General features: G+C 37.0%; 1 long non-coding RNA gene across 2 annotated transcripts in view; it reads right to left on the bottom strand.

Annotated features, from left to right (window-relative positions):
* LOC136792029 (uncharacterized) overlaps positions 1-19387 on the bottom strand; it is a 527007-nt gene that overhangs the window by 342888 nt on the left and 164732 nt on the right. For both annotated transcript variants that reach the window (XR_010835137.1, XR_010835138.1), the window contains exon 2: positions 14964-15054. This is a non-coding gene — a long non-coding RNA (uncharacterized lncRNA). The remainder of the gene's footprint in view (positions 1-14963; positions 15055-19387) is intronic.

Genomic DNA, 19387 nt, shown 5'->3' with positions numbered 1-19387 from the left:
TATAATATATATAACATAACATTTACCATTTTAACTCTCTTTAAGTGTACAATTGAGTGACATTAAGTACATTCAGATTGTTACGCACCTATTACCACTATTCATTACCAGAACTTATTTCTAATAATCCGATACTGAAATCCTGTACCTGAAAAATAATAACTCTCCATTCCTTCCTCCCCTCAGCCTGCTGGTAACATCTATTTTACTTTCTGTCTCTATAAACTTGCCTATTGTAGGTACCTCATATAAGTGGAATCACACAGCATTTACCCTTTTGTGGCTAGCTCATTTCACTTAGCTTAGTGTTGTCAAGGTTCATCCATATTGTAGGGTATATCAGAATTTCATTCCTTTCTAAGACTGAATAATAATATTCAGCCTATCTTTTTAAATGAGGCTCTACCATGGCTGAGTTCAAGCTCTACTGCTTGGCTCATTGATCCATTTTCTACTTTTTCCTGTGAATGGGACTCCTCCTTATGTTACTCTACTGCCTACACAGGAATCAATGTTACTTTAGGAAAATCAAGTCACAAATCAGGTAGGGCCATCCTAGACACATGCCCATCAGAGACTAACTCTATTTCTTGTTCCTCTTCCTATATTTCTCAATCAATTACTTTTACACAGAGAGACATCTGATATGTGAACTCTCAAGAAAGAATAGAAGGTTCTAACAGAACCTGTCTCATTGAATTTAAGCTACTTTGCCTCAAGGAGATTAACTCCTAATGCCCTACAGTCCATGCTCAGAGCACACCTAGTGAGGACACATCAGTTTCTCAGGTGCCGAAAGTCTACACAGGGTCCACAGGGAGCAGCCTGTGGCAGTTGGAGCTCTAGATCCTGAACTCCAGAAAAGAAAAGAATTTAGTCTCAATTCAAGAAGGAAAAGACCCTAAAGGACCCAAAGCAGGAACACGTGGAGGAACTGATGCAGGGTTGAGGATGCCTCAAACTCAAGGGAAAAACAACCTGCCCCAAGGGGCTCAGTAGACACCCTGTGAACAAGTTCCTTCAGGACCTGCCACAGAAGTAAAGGCTTCTTGAGAGAGTCACTTTGGAAAGTGGATGGGGGAGCTTTTTCTTTAGCTATATACCAGGTAAAAAGCAAATGAAAGGAGGGTCCTCTTCAGGAAACCAGTTAAAGGTCATTCTTTGAGCAAAACCCAAGCCCCAAAGAAAGCAGAGCTGTGTTTTTGCACAGTAGAGGACAAAAGTTCAGGAACCCTTGACAACCATTGACTAGATCCCAAGAGAAGAAACTGGGACTTAGCCTGGACTTCATACCTGGGAGGAAATCAGTACAAGGGGAAACTCCAGGCCCAGGAAGAGCCTCTAGAGGGGCATTCTTGAGACTACAGGGATCTCTCCCATGCAGAGCAAAGGAGAGTGATGAGTGCCCTATCATGTATACAATAAACTGTCTCTGATGGCCACAAATATACAAGCAGGGGCAGAGACAGGGACAGAACCCTCACAAAATCATAAGATTCAAGGATCAGCAGATATATCCAAGCTATCTCTTTTTAGGCGCCATGTCTCTGCCAGGATAAGGCAAGCACACCAAGTACCTTCAGCCTGCCTCAATCCTGCTCAAGGTGCTGCCTTCAAGAGAGATGTGTCTTCTATTCAGTCAGGAAACATTTCTAGGAAAGAGTCCTTCCAGGAAGCAACATTTTTAACTAAGAAAAAAATCTAGTCCCTGCTAAGAAAACATATTATCTCTCATGTAAGTAAATGAAACAGCACTCAATTTCAGCAGTTCATCATTTTAATAATTAAGCTTTATGATCATAGTTGTTTGTTACATGACTGGCTTATGAGAATATTACATATGAATGTATATGTGTGTAGATATGTGTGTATCATATTTACATATACATGAACCTTTAATTATAAATATAAAATATTTAAATTTCTTTCTATATCATGTATATAAATCAATATTTAAATATACTTATGTACATAGAGATTCTATATGTGTATATATAGAGAGAGCAAAAGATTCAAATATAGTATGTGTGAATTCAACAAAAATAACTACATTAACTATGTTTTTTTTTAATATAGCGAGATCAATTGAATTTTAATGAAATGTTACAAACTGGATGGGAAAAATCAAGAATCCCTAACTATTGCTATGCAAAAGTTATAAATGCTTTGGTTAGAGAATGGATTATGTTAGAGAAGTCCTCTCCTCACTTTCCAATTCCAGATGATTTGGAGGTGCAGGGTGGGTTAGAGACCTGGGAGAGTTGAGTTGCTCTGTATATTAAAGATGATGAAAGGCTATTTGTTTCTGAGGGAGCTTAGTGTGCCATGGCTGAGCTCAAGCTCAACTTCCTGTGGCACGAATTCCATCTTCATCTTCCTAGGTGAGCTGGTCCTCACTTTCTGTTACTGGACTACTGACAGGAGAATCTATTCTTATTTCCAAAATGGAGGCATGATCAGGTAAGGAAATCCTAGGCTCACATCCAGTAAAAATTGACTCTATTCTCCTGTTCCTCTTTTGACACTTCCAAATCAGTTTTGTTGTCTCAGAAATACACCTGAGATAAGATAGAGTATGACTAATGTGATCAGTCATAATTGAGATATATTGTGTCAAATACAGAGAAGATTTCAAATAGTATGAAAAATGTTTTAATTTCTCATTAATAATGTTTATATTGATTACATGTTGAAATGGTAACTGGGCTAAGTAGACTAAATACCTTAGATAAATTTTCCATATTTCTTTTTTAAAATTTTTGCCTGCATTGGGTCTTCGTTGCTGCGTTGCGTCTTAGTTGCAGAGAGTGAGGGCTACTCTTCGTTGAGGTGCACGGGCTTCTCATTGTGGTAGCTTCTCTTGTTGCGCAGCATGGGCTCTAGGAACGTGGGCTTCAGTAGTTGTGGCACACGGGCTCAGTAGTTGTGGTGCATGGGCTTAGTTGCTCAACAGCATATGGGATCTTCCCAGGCCAGGGATCGAACTAGTGTCCCCTGCATTGGCAGGCAGATTCTTAACCACTGTGCAACCAGGGAAGCCCCTTCCATACTTCTTTATATATATATATTTTGTGTGTGTGTGTGTGTGTGTGGTACGCGGGCCTCTCACTGTTGTGGCCTCTCCCGTTGCAGAGCACAGGCTCTGGACGCGCAGGCTCAGCGCGCGGGCCCAGCCGCTCCGTGGCATGTGGGATCTTCCCGGACCGGGGCACGAACCCGTGTCCCCTGAATCGGCAGGCGGATTCTCAACCACTGCGCCACCAGGGAAGCCCTATATTTTTTTAATGTGACTGCTGGAAAAATTTTAAATTAAATAGTAGCTCTGTTTTTATTTCTATAGGACAGCACTGCAATAGATGATTTATAAAGTAAAAACTACAAATAGCATAACATAACAAAAATATATCTTCACAGCTAATCTAATTAATGAAAACTTACATAACCTTTAGCTTTTAGGCTAACAAGATACAAAAAAATGTTAATGCACGTTATTAGCAAGGACAAGGTAAAATAAATGTTCTTACATATTAGTGATGAGATTATGAATTGTTAAAATCTTCTGAAAAAAATGGAAATACATTTAAAAGCCTTTAAAATATTGGTTCCCTTTTAATAACTAACTCTACTTCTAGAAGGTACTACAAGGAAATGATCAGACTGATATACACAAATTTATGTACAATGTTGGTTACAGTATTATTTATTTAGTGATGTATTACAATAATCTGTATGGTGAAAATAAGGAACTATTTAAATAAAATAGAGTTTGTTCACATGATAGAAATATTGTTCATATTCTGGTCATAGCACCTTTGTAATACTAATTTAATAGCAGATGTTCATGCATTGATATACAAAGATATAATCATGCTGATATGTTAGTGTGATTAACATTTGGTTTTTTATAGAACATACATTTTTGTTGTTACAGATTTTCTAAAAAAAAATAATTAGCATGAATTACAGGAAGTAAAGAAAAAAGAAAACAAGATGGGTTAGGTATTCGCTAGTTTCATTCATCCCCCATATTTTCTCTTCCAAATGTCCTAAACTTAGAAATGTCTTAAACAGGTATGTAGATGATTTCCATCATTTCCTTTAAACTCATTTCCTTTTTCCCTCTCACTTTTAACCTACCAAACCAAATTATTACTGAATAACATTTTAGCCTCAGATAAGCTCTCAAATATTTCTTTGAAAACATGAATGTTAATTTTAAAATGAATGTTTTTCACCTCTCTTATCTAGATGTTAACATTTTCTATTTTTTATATAAAAAAAATCACCTCACTAAATTTACATATTTATCTCCAACTTTCATCTTAATTCATATTCATTTTATTTATTACTCACTGTATACCTGATAAAATTTAACTAACATGTTTTAAAATCTCTCACTAAAAGAAAAAAAAAATCCCTGTGGCTTTAGATAAGTGTTTGAACATAAAAACTGATTTAATTGACTAAATATAAAAACTCGGTTCAATCAATATTGGCATTGAGAAACAGGTCAGGATTTTTCTGACTTGTCGCTGGTGTTGACCATGAATAAGCTTACATTTCTGGTTCTTGTTTTTTAATTGATCATTGTTTAAGAGTGGAAAGAAATGTTTATAGTCATCTGGGTTGTCCCTCCCATTTTGCTGACGTTGGTTCTAGCAGAGTTGATCATCACGGCCATACCACACAAGCCCAGACTTAGAATCAACTTACTGAGGCAGAGGGCTTATGGACTCAAAGGATTATTTCAAAATCACTAAGATTCAGGGCTTCCCTGGTGGTGCAGTGGTTGAGAGTCCGCCTGCCGATGCAGGGGACACGGGTTCATGCCCTGGTCCAGGAGAATCCCACATGCCGCGGAGCGGCTGGGCCCGTGAGCCATGGCCGCTGGGCCTGTGCATCCGGAGCCTGTGCTCCGCAACGGGAAAGGCCACAACAGTGAGAGGCCCGCGTACCGCAAAAAAAAAAAAAAAAAAAAAAAAAAAAAAAAATCATAAAGATTCAAATTTTCTACGTGAGATGACCAAAGGAGGGGTATGAGTTGATTCTCAGGATCCCCAAAGCAGCTTAGAATGAATAAAAATTGGAAAAGCACAGATGAACGTGTATTTGCAGACTTTTTTGATTGTTGTGATGATAAGTACTCGCCTACAACTTTGTGCACAATTTTGTTTATGAATGACATTGCTCTTGAGGAATACACAGTGTGGGCTTTGGTACCATCTGGCACTGAATGGCCAAAGACAGCTCCAGCCCTGCAAGGGATGTCAAGCAGTAAAGCAGCAGAGACCGATGTTAGTCATACTGGCATCCTTGACAGTTGGCAGTGTGTTTGTAAAATATTAGGCACTCAACAAATGCTGTTATTATTCCTTAATACATAATGAACAGTCCTATATATAGTCACATAATAAACAGTACTATACATAGTCAACAAAAGTATGATATTCAGGAAAGTATTCCTGAGCCCTCAAATTGGTGGAATGAGTGTTTACCCCAATAATTAATAGCTATATTTCTTAATTAGTTGAGGCACTTTACATAAAATAAAATCCACTCATTTTAAGAGTATAGTTCAATGGGATTTGACAATGTATATACCTATGCTGAGGATATGGGGAGGGGGAAGGGTAAGCTGTGACGAAGTGAGAGAGTGGCATGGACATATATACACTACCAAATGTAAAATAGCTAGCTAGTGGGAAGCAGCGGCATAGCACAGGGAGATCAGCTCGATGCTTTGTGACCACCTAGAGGGGTGGGATAGGGAGGGTGGGAGGCAGGGAGACGCAAGAGGGAAGAGATATGGGAACATATGTATATGTATAACTGATTCACTTTGTTGTAAAGCAGAAACTAACACACCATTGTAAAACAGTTATACTCCAATAAAGATGTTAAAAAAATTTTTTCTTCAAAGCACCAACTAAATTTCACCCCAATTATTTTGTTGGGTTATGATTTAACTCCATTCAATTCAAACTGTTTTCTAATTTGTCTTGTCATTTTCTCTTTAACCTATGGGTTATTTAAAAGACTGTTTTTTACTTTCCAAACATTTTGTGGTTTTCCAGATAGCTTTCTGTTTTTCATTTCTAATTGAATTTTCTTGTGGACAGTATATACTCTGTGTGATTTAAGTTCTTGTAAATTTAGTGAATTTTTTTTTATTGTCCTGAACTGAGTCTAGTTTCCCTAATGTTCCATGTCCCTTGAAAAACATGTGTTTTCTGCTCTTGTTGTACTTTTCTATAAATATCAGTTAGATCATGTTGGTAGTGTTGTTTAAGTTTTCTATACCCTTACTGATTTTTCTGTTGACTCAAACCTCTGTTACTGAGAAGGAGCATTTAAATCTCCAAATATAATTGTGGTTTCATCTCTTTCTCCTTTCAGTCTTCCTAGTACTAGTTTCAGAGTGACTGTACCGTCTTTGTTCCCATCAGCAATGTATGAGAGTTACAGGTGTTCTCTATCCTTGCCAGCATCTGGTATTGTCAGTATTGTTTATTTTAACCACTTTAAACACATACAATAGTACTTCAGTTTGGACTGAAGTGGTTTCAATTTGGATTTCCTGAAAGGCTAATGTTATTGAACATATTTTCAGGTGTTTATTTGCCATCTTTATATCCTCTTTAGTGAAGTGTCTATTCATGTTTTCTGCTTATTTTTAAAATTAGGTTGTATATTTTCTTATTACTGAGTTTTGAGAATTCTTTAAATACTCTGAATGCAAACTCTTTGTCACATATGAGATTTTAAAATATTTTCCCCCAGTCCCTAGCTTGTCTTTTCATTCTCTTAACAGTGTTTATCAAGAGCAAAAGATATTAAATACTGATGATGTATAATTAATTAAATTTTTATTGGTTATGCTTTTGATGTCATGATGGGATAAAATCATTTTTTAAAATAAAAATGTATAATGATAAATGAAATAAAAAGAAAAAGGAAAGAAATTCTTCTATATTTACTTATCTTGACACACTACATTCTTATATGTAAGTGCAGGTTTTTACATAGTATCATTTTCCTTCAGCAGGAAGAATTTCCTCTGACATCTTTTGTAATACACATCTACTGGTGATAAATTCTCTGAGCTTTTATTTTCCTGAAAAGTTTTTATTTAAACTTCACTCTTTAAGACTATTTTCACTGAAACAGAAAATTGTAGATTGTTGGTTTTTTTTTTTTTTTTTTTTTACTGTTCTACTACTTTCTGCCTTGAATTTTAAAATAAAATGTTTACAGGCATTCTTATCTATTTTCCCTTGTATGTGATGTGTTTTTTTTTTTTCTCTGATTGCTATTAAAAGTTTCATCTTATTACTGATTTTAAACAATTTAATTGTTATGTGCCTTTGGTTTCCTCTGTGTTTATGCTGCTTAGGTTTGGTGAGTTCCTCAGATGTGTGGCTTGGTAATTTACACTAAATTTAGAATGATTTTAAGTCAATATTTTAAAATGTTTGACCCTCTTCTCTTTCTACAATTCCAATTCCAATTATATGTATTTTGGCTTCCTTCACATTTCCCATACATCACTGAGCTCTATTTTTTTCCCCTTTTCTTCTCCCTGTGCTTCCTTTTGCATACTATTCTCAATGACACTGTTCTCAAACTCACTGATCTTTTCTTTTTTCTTTAGTAGCTAACTTTTTCTTAAAAACATCCAGATTATGCATTTCACATACTGCATTTTTCATTTCTAGAAACTCCAATTGGGTGTTTCTACTACTTTTAATTTCTATCTTCATAACATTTGTGTTTAACTTTATACTTAATTAAAATAACTGTTTTAATGCTAATTCCATAATCTCTGTCATTTCCAGGTCTGTTTCTACTGACTAGTTTTTCCCTACTTTATGGAAAACTTTTCCTGCTTCTCTGCATCTCTATTTTTCATTAGATACTAGAAATTGTGAACATTACACTGTTAAGTGTTTGGACTTTCTTTCTTTATTTTAGCGAGCATGGCACTTTGTCCTGGTAGTCAGGTTTTAAAGTTTGTTTTCATGATTTGTTTTGGAATTTTTTTTTTTTTTAACATCTTTATTGGAGTATAATTGCTTTACAATGGTGTTAGTTTCTGCTTTACAACAAAGTTAATCAGCTATACATATACATATATCCCCATATGTCCTCCCTCTTGAGTCTCCACCCTCCCTATCGCACCCCTCTGGGTGGTCACAAAGCAATAAGCTGATCTCCCTGTGCTATGCCGCTGCTTCCCACTAGCTATCTATTTTACATTTGGTAGTATATGTAAGTCCATGCCACTCTCTCACTTCGTCCCAGCTTACCCTTCCCCCTCCCCATGTCCTCAAGTCCATTCTCTATGTCTGCATCTGTATTCCTGTCCTGCCCTTAGGTTCTTCATAACCATTTTTTTCTTTTTTTAAGATTTCATATATATGTGTTAGCATACGGTATTTGTTTTTCTCTTTCTGACTTACTTCACTCTGTATGACAGACTCTAGGTTCATCCACCTCACTACAAATAACTCAATTTCATTTCTTTTTATGACTGAGTAATATTCCATTGTATATATGTGCCACATCTTCTTTATCCATTCATCCATTGATGGACACTTAGGTTGCTTCCATGTCCTGGCTATTGTAAATAGAGCTGCAATGAACATTGTGGTACATGACTCTTTTTGAATTATGGTTTTCTCAGGGTATATGCCTAATAGTGGGATTGCTGGGTATGGTAATGATACCATATGGTATGATAGTTGATACCAAACTATCATATCGTAGTTCTACTTTTAGTCTTTTAAGAAATCTCCATACTGTTCTCCATAGTGGCTGTATCAATTTACATTCCCACCAACAGTGCAAGAGGGTTCCCTTTTCTCAAAACCCTCTCCAGCATTTATTGTCTGTAGATTATTTTGTTGTTGTTGTTTTTTGTAGTACGCGGGCCTCTCACTGTTGTGGCCTCTCCCGCTGCGGAGCACAGGCTCCAGACGTGCAGGCCCAGTGGCCATGGCTCACGGGCCCAGCCGCTCCGCGGCATGTGGGATCCTCCCGGACCAGGGCACGAACCCGTGTCACCTGCATTGGCAGGCGGACTCTCAACCACTGCGCCACCAGGGAAGCCCTGTCTGTAGATTTTTTGATGATGGCCATTGTGTTGGCAGTCAGTTTTTAAGACCAGTTAAAATAAGGTAAAAGTAACCTTTACTCTAGGGATAGTTTGGCCCCGTGACCAGGGTGTAACCCTCCGTTGTCTCTAGTGAATGCCCCAAGTGTTCAGTGAGGTGTCTCCACTCTGGCTAGTTGGAACTCAAGGCTCTTCTAGCCCTGTGTAAGCCTTAGGAATGTTTCAACTTATTCCTTCCTAGTACTTGTTTTTTTGTATGGTTTTGTAAAGTTTCAGTCTGCAGATGTGTAATGAGGTATCCTGGAACATTTTCTCTGCAAAGCTCCCTCCTCTTCAATACTCGGAGCCATCTCAACCTCCTCAAACAGAACTGCCTGGTGTCCAGTATCTGCCAATAGCTGGTTCAGATATTTTGCTCAATTTTCTAGCTGTTTATGGCAGAAAGACAAGCGGAGTGACACCAGCTACTCTAACCTGGCTGGAAGTGGCTTCCATAGATGGTTATTTTTGGTGCAAGAAAAATATAAGGGTTTGAGGAGTGCAAGAAAGCATGATACAGTTTTTTAAAAGTAAGACATATAACTCCATAACCACAGCAAATGAGTCAGTCTCCTAAAACTAAAACTGGAAAAAAACCTAGTTAATTTATTTGCCTATTCAGATTAAAAGAAATAATATAGCAATTTTGAAGTTTTTTCAAGAGTTTACCCTTGAAATATGGTATTCCATCTGGTATCATTGAAAAGAGAGCCTTTGTTAAGCAGTATCAAATTCCAGGAACAAAATTTATTTCACTCTGAAGGCACGTAATTTAGAACTCCTCTTATGAAGTGATTTTTGGGCTTGTGTGGTAACTGTCTAAAAGCATTTACACAGTCAAGGTTTGCAAAAATCCTGCACGGCATGGCAGTCTCCCTCTCTCCACTCCCAGCAAGAATGGGATTCTGAGTGATCACAGACACATGGCATGGATGCATTTCAAGTAACAAAATGGACACCGTATTTATTTGGTTATGAAGCATTTGTCCTGCTACATGTTCTATCTAAGAAAATAAACACATCAGTGATCATATTTCAGTCTCCTTAGGGTGAAGATTGGAGAGAGGACATAAATGTGCAGACCTTCAGGCTTTTAAAATGAATGTCATTTATTGCCCAAAATATAAAAGTATTTACTCTTACCAAATTATTTCATTCTTAAAAAATATCCTGTACAAACTGCCTCTAAAAATAGAATATATTTTCAAATAAAACTGCAAGACTGTGTTGGACAGTCTACTTACAAATCACTAGCATATTTAAGATGTTTGCTTCAAAGTGTTTCCACTGATTTTTCATTTCACCTTTTCTTAATGGTAAATTATTAATATTTTTATAAAAATGGTTAATGCTTTCTGGCCTCATAACTTTTTGTATGGTTATCTTTTCCTCGTATTTCAAAAATGCATTAAAATTTAATTTCACATTTGCCATGTCATTGTTCAAGCTGACATGCCATTAAACACAGTTTTTATTTATTTGTATTACAGGATTTAATCTGGCTTTCCATTGTGAACACGAAGAAAAAAATAAATGAAATGATTTTCTTACTCCCCTCAAGAAAATAAAATTTCATATGAAACAGTATTTAAGTAAAACAAGCATTGTGTTTCTCTCAAATATACCAGCTGAATAGGAATAAATACTGTGTCCTCAGTATAATCTACAATAACCTTAGAACCATTTTCCATTGTCTGAATACTAAAAATGGATTAGTCACAGCTTGGAACTTGGCTAAGTATAGCCCAGTTAAGTGTCACAGCATGAGGAGGTCTGAGAAAAGCCAGGACCTGGGACTGGCCCAGCCCACTGGAGAAGACAAATTATAAAAAGATAGTCTCACTACAGATGCTGAGAGAAAGCCCACTCTGGCAGGAAGTACTATGTTCACCAGAGGCTATGGAATGCAGTGGAATCAGGAAATCTCACATAAAGCCATGCAGCTGCCAATGCAGGAGGCATGTACAGGTAGAGACATCAAAGTCAAGGAATACGAGAGCAGATTAAACAAATGAGAGCACACATGCCATTATCACTGACTTCCTTTTGGAAACTGCATTTGCTAGCACCACCAAGAGAAATGCAGAGGCAGAGTTGTAAAGATAAAAACCCAGTTATGTGACCCGGGGCACAGAGTAAGCCTGGAGCCCAAGTTGGAACTGCAGCAGCTATAAAAGGTAACTTTATGTTGCACCCTACAGTGGAGGTTAATTAAGTTGTTAAAATTACTGCCATGTAACGTGGGAATTAACCCTACAGACTGGGACAATTCAAGGTGTTGTGGCCCTGCTGTCACGAAGTAGAGTGCACCAGGATAAATACAGTCAGTGTTCTACTACTGACCTGAAATAAACAGACTGCCAGATATTTCCCCAGCAAAGATGGGTTTATTGAGGATTGACAGAGAATTGCAATTTGGGGTCTGCCATGCGATCCACATGCAAATCCCCACGCTGCAAGGAAAGAAAAATGCTTTTATAGAGAAGTAAAGGAAGTTGAAAGGAGTATAATAAACAAACAGTCCATGGCTTTTCATTGGCTGAGTCCTTGATGGGAAAAACGAGTCTTGTTCCTGCTGGGCTCTGCTACCATCAAGATATGAGAACTCTCCCAACTCTATTTAATTGAGTTTTCTGTTTATAAACTTTTTACACTATTACTTATTAATATGTGTTACCCAGGCCAGGGATATATAATATCTTTCATTCAGATCCATACAATCAACTGCAAAAGTAACTTACTGTAAAATAAGATGGCTCATCATCCTTTTATGATGTCCCTTCATAAATTAGGTTTGTATGCTACAGAGACAGTACCAGCTAGCGGAGGTAGTTGCTATCAGTAAACTGCCATCTAGCTCGGTTGCACAGACAAATAGTGGGGCTTTTCCCAGGAACAAAAATTATATTATATAAAAACAACAATAACTTTCATATATGGAGCACTGATTTGAAAAGCCACACACAATGCCACAGAATTTATATTTCAATATCATTTCAATCCTCATAGCTACTTTTGAAAGAGGTAGTACTCCTAATTTAGAGCATGCAAATGGGACCTAGGAAAGTTAAAATCCTGTCAATGGTGACAAAACCATCAAAAGGAGACTCAGGATTTAAAGTTGACCTTATGTTTAAAATCCAAAGTTGATTCTCTTAAAATCTATGCTCTTCACTCCTTCAAAATAAATGAATAAGAGAATGAATGCATAGAGTCTATCACATATTAATGTCTACTGAATGTCTTGTCCTTAACACAATCTAAATGAATTTTAGATTAGAGCCAGAGCAAATAAACGGTGCCTTGAATATAACTATTAAAATAATATATATTACCTGGTCAGTAATTTAAAACACTTAAAATATTATGAGCCATGAATGGTTCAACCCAGAAATAGCAGCACTATCCATTCTCATGTTAAGTAGAACTAAGAGTCAACTCTCTAAGAATTTTGGATTTATTGTCACTAAATTCAAAGGTTCTGAAACTGTACTGAAAGGTCAATGAATGCAGCATCCATGCTATGTCACCACAAACAGAAAAAGCCAGTTCATCTGGAAGTAGATAGAAATAACTCTTCATCACATTCTTAGGAAGGTACCCACCAAAACATTAAACTCTGTCCCTAAAATGCATGTTATTTTTTGTGGCAGCCAGAGTCCCTCCATCATCAACCCCTTTCTTTATTGATTTAGAAACATCAATGCTCAGAGAAACAATTAGGTAAGAAATTTGGGAGGTCAACAGTGGTATATTTCATTCTGAAAAGTGTCATCTCCCAAGACAAAGTGCTGTAATGGGAGTAGAACAGGAAGAGTTGTAGTAGCATAGTGCACTAAGAATTATAGTATTACAAGTCCTTTATTGCATCAATGTTCAGAAATCCCAACAATGGAATGAAATAATCCAACTTAAAATTTAGAGAACCTCACTTGATGGAAGCCTTCTGGAAACTAAGGATTAGATGAAGCTATACAACTTGGTCTATTGTACAGTTTGACCAACACAGAGTGGAATAAAGCATGACTACATACTCTTTATTGGCGTACACTAAGTCTAGAAAGCTATTTTCTCATGCAAGTTTAAGGTGAGTAAAAAAGAATAATAACAACATGTGGTCAGTGAAAGTTTGAAGAAGAGCAAAAGTGGGATTATGAAAAAATAGGAGAAAGCATAACACTGCAGGTTATTTCTTTAAAAAAAAACACCAAACCTTTTTTCCATTCTCAGTAAAATGCAAAAAGCAAAGGTAGATGACAATGAAAATAGTGTCATATTGCAATGTATAGTAAGAAATATATATTTGGTCTTCATCTCCATTTCTGGCACAAGAGCTCCTAAAACACTTGGATTTCCTAAGGGAAGAGGGCAGTAAGGTATATTTTATTACATCAACAGGTGACTTTGGGTAGCTTATATAGGGGAGCTGGTTACCGGGGTAGCCAATATGTGATTATAGAGAGTTAAAACTTTCAGTCCCACACCCACCCCCACCAAACCCAGACCTCCTGGGAAGGGGGAGGGGATGGAGATTGAGTTCAACCTTCAATAGCCCCTCCATAAAAACCCAAAGGACAGAATTCAGAGAACTTCCAGGTGGATGAATACTTGGAGATTTGGGGAGAGTGCCACTCTCAGAGAGCATGGAAGCTCTGTGCCCCTTGACCATAGCTTGCCCTATGTATCTCTTCCATCTGGCTGTTCCTGAGTTACATCCTTCTATAATAAACTGGTAAGTAAAATGTTTTCTCTGAGTTCTGTAAGTCACCCTAGCAAATTAACTGAACCCAAGGAGGGAATCATTGGAACTTCTGGTCTATAGCAAGCAGATCTTCAGAAGCACAGGTGATAATGGACTTTCATCTGGCACCTGAAGTGGTGGGAGGGGGGACAGTCTTACAGACCTAAGCCCTTAACCTTTGGAATCTGACAGTATTTGGAGGTACATAGTGTCAGAATTGAATTGAATTGTAGGACACTCAGCTGTTATTGGAGCATTGCTTCTTCTTTGGAAATCCCCCTCCATACACACATACACTGAAATTTTAAATAAATAGATGATAGATAGAAATACACATGCATATGCACACACATACACACACACACACACACACAAGGAGGGGGAGAAGAACTATAAGAACTGATGAATCTGAGTGAGTACCTGACGTTCAGGGGCTCCTTGTATTATTATGTTAGCAACTTGTCTGAAAGCATGAAATTACTTTCAATTACAAGTGTTTTGGTTTGATTTTTAGTTATAAATGAAGTTGTGGAAACATGCTTAACAAACATTTGTGGAAACAAATTATTAAAAATACCTTCCCAAAGTGAACAGATGTTTCAAATGTCTAAAAATAAAACAAGAAAGGGAACCAAAAGATTAAAATGTCAGATGTAGTTCCAGTAAAAGCAAACCTGATTCAGTGCAAGAAAATATTTTAAGAGATGGACTAGTGGCTGTTCCTTATAAGAGTACGTTCAGGACGTTTATCCCATCCAACACAAATTTTTAAATAATAAGTTTAATTACTTGTAAGACAAATAAAAGAGGTTCATATAAAACAAATGAAATATGAAAGAAGATGTGGAGAAAGCTCATACGGTTGAAAGAAATAGACCCTCAAATTTAATTTTACAGCAAGAACTTCAGGAGGGTAGATAGTGTCATCCCAGATCAGACTGAAGATCTGTAGAGCATATACGAGACACCGGAACAAACAGAAGCATATTGAAAACAGATGTCAAAGCACAGTGTTCTCAGTGAAAGAATAGCTATTATTTGGGATAAATAGATAGAAAAAAAACTTCATACCCTGGGTCATCCAGGAAGCCAGAGCTGATGGTATAATGGAATTTTCTTCATTGGCATTCTGCATCCATCTGGTGTTAACTTCTTGTATTTGCTGAAACGATCCAGGGTTGATCTATCACAAACTTTATCTCAAGCAAAATAAGAACTATTACTACCTAAAGTATTCTACCACGCACACACCCATGTCACAGTGGAGAACAACAGAATATTATACGTTAACTAAGCACCTTAATTTTAATAATCACTTTTGTATTCACTTCCAGATCCTCTAATATTGATAGCACCGCTCACTATTAAAGAAGTCAATTAAAGATTAATGGAGCTAAGAATGGGCATTAGCTTTTCTATTTTCTGAATATTTATCTATCTTCCATTTACTGTTTTTTGATTTTCCCTTAACATGAAGAGTATAGATCCTCTATGAAAATTTAAAGATCAAGTCTTAGTATAAAATCCTGAGGATCAAATCATCAAAACATTCACACAAAGGAGAGGATCTGATCAAGCTCTATATGGAGATTGCTTTTGTTCAGATGAAGGATAAAGAGTTAAGGGTCGAGTTCTTAAACAGTATTTAAGGTAGGTGTTGTGATGACTTATATCTTGAATTTTTAATGCATCCATTCTTTCTCTTAGGAATTCAGAACGGTAATATCTAAGTGAAAGAATGAAACAATATTGGCTTTATTCAGGGAAGCAGAGTTCTTGTTGCTATTTTTAGGGTATTTCTTTAAGAGTTTTGCTTGCCCTTTTGAAATGAATGGAAATAGCATGAGGTATCAACATGAGGTAGGGAAAAGTGAGTAGACATTGGAATCAGACACATCTGGGCTTCAAAATCCCAGCTGCAATGTTATTAGTGGGAGCCTTCATACATGCTATGCAAGACTCAGTTTTCTTATCTGTAAAGGAGTGATACAGTATTTTTTTCCAGAGGAGTGATATTAGAATTAAAATAAGTAAAATTCTAAAGTGTCTAGCACACTGCCTAAGGTTGCCAAATAAACAATGAATATTTTTAAAATATGTTTGTCCCATACAATATTTGTTAATCTGAAGTTCAAATTTAACTAGATTTCCTGTGTTTTCATTTGCTAAATCTGGCAACCCTACTCCTGGCACAAGTAGATACCTAAAGAACATTGCTCCTTTCCCATTACTCTAATGGCCCTTTAAACATAGGTCTGTGAATTCCTCCTCTACAGAGCATCTGAAGACAGCACAATCAAAAGAATCCTTGGCTTACATGCTTGGGAATGGGCATAAAATAACAAGAGAATCAGTTACACTGATGAATAGTGATAGATTCTGCTTCCAAAATTGTAGGGACCTAAAGTTCAGATTGAAGAATAGCACCATCTTAAACCCCCAGCTTCCCCAAAGTAAAATATAAGCAAATGTTCTGATACAGTACAATCATGAAATAATAAAAGATAGAAATATAAAATATTTCAATTTAAATTCATAACACTGATATTGTAGAACACATATGCTTATTTGCCCCAAATAACTTCAAGATCTAAAGTAGCTAAAATGTTCAAGGAGTTTGATAAGACACATTCAGTCACATTCCTAAAGTGGACATTCAGTTTTGAACTTAAAGAAGCAATAACTTTTCTCTTTTTTTCTTTACTAAGATAATCAATATAGTCAAAAACTCAAGTTTCCTATGCTTTTCCAGCTTTGAAAATTCTGCCAAATCTCAAGAAAGTAGTGTCTCCAAGATATAAAAATGCTTAATGACTTATCTTAGACAATTGAACAAAAACTTCCGGTCATGAAACTCTTTTCCACCAACACTTAACAACAAAGTGTTGTTGCTTGCGTATCACATGCCAGACTCTGTTCTCAGCTTTTAAACTGTTGAGAACACCTTCTTCACAAGGGTAATTGTCAGTATTAACTAGCATATCTTAGGTGAAGTACATAGGCCAGAGATGGCCCCCAATAAACATTGGTTCCCTCTTCACTTGATCTACCTTAAGCTCTACCTAGATGCTGCATATAAAAAGATAAATAAGACATAGTTCCTCAGCTATATATTTGTATATGCTGTGTTATTTTGTGATACATTTTTTCGCTGACAAGCCATGGAAAAACATTATTGGACTTATCTTGTGGAAGAGAGAGCAAAGTTTTCAACCATGAAAGAAGTTTAGGTATGATTTCCTTGAGAATTGTGTAGGAGTATAATAATTCCCTGAGTTAGCAAACTAAAAATGGAAAAACAAATGTTCTTTAGATTTGGAAAATAATGCATCAAAAGAGAATATAATCTTATGGGAGGATAAACTTGCAAAGACAGCAAAACAGCCATCTAATGCAACCTGTCAACTCCTCCTATTTTCTCATAGCCTGAAACCCTAAGTTCACTCTCATGCCTTCTCCCAGAGGTCATATTACTACTGCCCAAAACCAACCAAACAAAAAAGCCCAACAACAACCACCTCCCAGAAGTCTGCAGCTACAGATGAACAGAAGGCAATTTTGGTCCGTGTGATAATTAATGATGTTTTGAATGAATTCCATATAAGACCAACTGTACTAAAGAGTACTCTGAAGATATAACTAAATTCTATGACTTGTTAAGAGCCCTGACATTAGTAAATATGACTGAGAGTGGCTCTTCCCTGGAGAAGGAACCAAAAAGCAGAATAGAACCAATGTAAGAGGAAAGGAAAGAGCACATAAGAACTAGATTTCTATCCTAGTTTACACAAGAAGATTTCTGATATGAACAGACTGCTAAAATAACAAATTGCTTTGCCTGGAATCACTGTCTGTATACTTTCTTTGACTAATCTGTTTTAATGAAGTCCTTATTCCCACAATAATAGCAAGACATAACAACTTCTTGGGAACCCTCCCTCTATTGTCTCAAGCAAGATTCCAGGACCGCTGAGGTAAAAATCCATAGATATAAGCAGAAAAAAGCCCTGTCTCAAGCTCTGCGTTATCAGTCTGTTTCTCATAAACAAGCTCCTGAATTCTACCACGTACTCTGAAAAAAAATAATATACATAGGCTATGTCTGCAAGCTAAACTGATGAGCCCATTAAGAAGGCCAGGTTCAGTAAAAGTAAGTCAAGCCAAAAGAGAAAAATTGACTCTTGTAAAGGTTGAACCAGATGTTTATAAAGATGTAGTCCAATCACACAGCATAGTTTAGAAGCTTATATGAAGCTTATATGAAGCAGATGGCCAAAATCCTGTCCTGGTGTGCTCTGGGTTTTCTGCTTATATTCCTAGGTCTGACTTTCATATTTTATATTTTGTTTGTTTTGGGGTTCTTGTTGTTGTTGAACTGACAATCATTTTAAAAGCCAAATCAGTTGTGTTTATGAATCTAGCCTTCGGAGAAGACAAAGATGCTAGGTCTGGTAGAAATAGGCATGCTTTGGATTTCCTCCTGGCTTTAGTTACAGGAACTTAAAGATTGTAAGAGACTACAGAGAAAATGGAATGTTTGGGAACACCTCCTAAGATGGATGAGGGAGTCTTGTGGCAACCCCCTCTCAATGTTCTCACAGGTAGAAAATACTCACCTGAAAGGAAGGAGGGAGAATGAAGGAGAGACCTGGAGATCAGCCTAGACTTGGTGTGTTATTTTCCCTGGGCGCTACATGTGCTACCCTCATTCCTTTCCTGATCCACAGGAAAAGTCCTACTTACTCTAAATCTCAACTCAAGGGTTATTTTCTGGTTGACTTACAAAGCACTCTTTCTGGATATCTTCCATTTATTTCACACTGCCTGATAAGAAAACACCTTTTCTTTTTAAAATTCTGAGCCCAAGGATCTCCTAGTCTGCAAAGACCTTTCTGACACACAACACAGAGTTAACTATTGCTTCTTCATGCCACTGTTGTCCCTAATCCTTACTTCTATTATAGCCCTAATCACATGGTAGTGTAAGGTTTCGGTTTGTTTTCTATATTTCTGTCTCTCCTAGAACATTGAGAGTTGCTTGAGGGAAGGAATTGTTTCTTATTAAACTTTGTGTCTGCAACCTCTTACACAGAGCCTGCATTTTAAAAAAGCACTCAAGGAGTTGGGCTTCTGGCAAAGTCAGGCTAATCTGCTTTGGTCCTAATGTCCCTCAGGGAACAAGTAGATAAAGAAACACAATTTTTTTTTCATGTTTGAATGCACTGGAGGACTAAGACAATGAGAATTTTCAGGGTCTAGGATACAGAAAAATAAGAAATCAAAGGAGGTGAGCCCAGCATTTGAAAGAGCATTTGCCTGGGTTGGGGTGGGTTACGAGTGATGACTGATTTCTAAAGTAGCTGAGTGTCTGGGAATCTATCAGAGTTGTCACCACTTCTGGGGAGACTAGCGACAGACATTTGAAATCATGGCCTCCCAAGAACAAGAAGGCCAGTTAAACCTCCCCAGTTTGGGGCTGAAAAGCAGCAAGACTG

This window comes from Kogia breviceps, chromosome 10, assembly GCF_026419965.1.
Source record: "Kogia breviceps isolate mKogBre1 chromosome 10, mKogBre1 haplotype 1, whole genome shotgun sequence".
Lineage (NCBI taxonomy): Eukaryota > Metazoa > Chordata > Mammalia > Artiodactyla > Physeteridae > Kogia > Kogia breviceps.
The sequence above is the reverse complement of the archived record's forward strand: the minus strand, read 5'-3'. Positions and strand labels throughout refer to the sequence as shown.